At 26.8% G+C, this 2,433-nt stretch overlaps 1 long non-coding RNA gene across 1 annotated transcript in view; it reads left to right on the top strand.

Moving 5' to 3' along the window:
• The window catches only part of LOC135265282 (uncharacterized), a 362,501-nt gene that overhangs the window by 35,382 nt on the left and 324,686 nt on the right, over positions 1-2,433 (top strand). The gene's annotated exons all lie outside the window — the stretch shown is intronic.

Here is a 2,433-nt window from a genome sequence, read left to right as displayed (position 1 = left end):
GTGGCATGTCGAATGCGAAAAGACTTTCTATTTCAGCAGTCAATGCAAGTTTCTAGGTTGATACAGTAATGTTCAAAATTTTTAATAAACTGGTTTGTTTTGCAACTGTAATCATGTACCACTTTCAAGAAAGTAACTGCGAATAATAACTACTAAAGTGCCAGCTTAAAGTAATTTTACAATGAAAAATACTTTGCAAAATATTTGTAAAATCTACTCCTCGTTATTGAAAGTATGCAAACTATTTACTAAACTATTCACCTTTTGGGTTTATGGCTAATTTATACCAATAAATATTACCGAAATGGATGTTTTATCATTTTGCAAGAGACCTTCAGTTTCAATAGCAGATATATTTAAACACAAATTAAGGTATAAAAAAATTGCAAAGTCGGAATTATTGTTAATTTAGTACTAAATACGAAAATTTTTTCGAAACTGTACGACTGTATTCTATTTAGTTATTTAATTCGTCTTGTTCCTCAAGTCGTTAAGTCGTCATCATAAAGACATAAGGACTGCTATAATAATTCTTATTGGTTATTGTTAAGTGGAGATAAATAAAATTAAACAAACAAGAAGAATTTATATAATATACCAATTAATATGTACAATAAGTGTAAAATTTAATAACATCATAATAGTAAAGCAAAAGAGATAATAAAATTGGTTAAAGCTGAAATTTCTCCGGTTTGCACGTATTGTTAGTAATTGAAAGAAATTTTGCCGACGTTTCGATTTAGTCACGCCACATAATAGTTTTCGATCTAATTTTATTAATTTAATTTTTTAACTCAAGAATTTCGGCGAAAACTTTTTTCGATTAGCAAATCGACAAAATGTCAACATTATAACTAAAAAAAGCTGAACAATTTTTGAAACATTGTAATCTTTTATGCATTAATTAGGAATTTCTACCGCTATACAGAAACATCCTGTGTATCTTTATTTATTTAGCATGATCGAAACTTATGCAACTAAATAAACATAATTATATTTGTTTTTTAATTAAACAAACAATAAAGGCTTATAAAAGTAATGGGAAACGGGTTGATTTATTAAGATTTTAGCGGATTTTTCTAAACCGCAATCAATAAAGTTTTTAAATATTTTTTGAATTGTCAACATTTAATTGCGGTCTTTCTCAAAAACAACATAACTGAATTTTACTGCAAATGACAAAACATTTAATCACTTCATATTTGTTTCTTTATTAATTTTAATCATGAGACGGAAGTGAAGTGATTATAAACTGTATTAGTTTCTGTGCACCTGAGGGAAAGCTTAAAGGAAAAACGACTAAACTTATCTTGCTTTTGATTATTTTATCAACAAAACAAGATAGAAACCAAGAGTTTATTTGCCTTATTGATTGTTTTTGATTATTATTTTAAAATGAAGGCGTTTAAAAAGTTTAAATAAATACAGAAATGTTGGCTGTCATTATTTCGTTCTTTTACTGCGGAAGATTATTGTGTTTTAAGATTCCTCCCAAAAATGATTTATCTCGTTTTTCTTTTTTAATTACATAACTTTACGAGGCTTGCGCCTAATGTTCGCACCCAAATATACAAAAGACACAAAAAATAAATACAAAAAAATATACATTTAATTATTTAATTTTTGGAAACCTATGACAGTAGTTATCAGACTATTGATTGTTTCATTGATAGTCATAAATTTATGTTTTTTACAAACAAATATCATGTGTTCTATCAAGAGACGGCATTAGAATGTGATTCTAATCTATTTATCTTAATCACTAACTAACTAAAAACGTTGTGATTTTTCAAAGGGGTGAACAAACTAGAGAAGACTCCAATTTTTCATAATTTGTAATCTCAAGGTCTATAGACCACTAAAAACACGAAACTATGAGTAAAAACTGCTTTGATTTTTTGTCTGCCCAACCTTTTTATACATGTAAAAGAATTGTGATTTTTAGATATTTTTTGGCGATTGATTTTTGATGATACTATCTCGAGGATCTTGAGAGCTACTTTTGAAATGTCTTATTGATTTTTTTACTGATTTTTCTTTTGTCCAGTTTCTGATATTACAAATATTATAAAAAGTGCTGATGGAGAGTTTTTTTGGTGTCTAAAAAATTATTTGTAGAAACATTTTGGTAATTTTTAGGAATTGTTTTTAAAATAGTCAGTTTTTCAGCATTTGTAATGCTTTTTAGAAAGGTTTACATTTGACACAGTAGTTTTTAGATTTTTTTTGAATTAGTAGTAGTAGTGAAAACTCGATAGGAGAAATAGATTAATCTTTTCTGAAATACTTTTTTTATACTTGGTGAAGTACATCTGTTACTTTCTGAATTCTAAACTACAATAATTGTAAAAGAAGTAATATTTTGATCTAGGTTTTTTGAGCCTATCATAATGATCTTGTGATCTAGTTAATTTTTTTCAACATAATTTTTTT

This window comes from Tribolium castaneum, chromosome 1 (assembly GCF_031307605.1).
Source record: "Tribolium castaneum strain GA2 chromosome 1, icTriCast1.1, whole genome shotgun sequence".
Taxonomy (NCBI): Eukaryota; Metazoa; Arthropoda; class Insecta; order Coleoptera; family Tenebrionidae; genus Tribolium; species Tribolium castaneum.
Note: the sequence above shows the minus strand (reverse complement) of the source record. Positions and strands in the feature narration are given on the sequence as shown.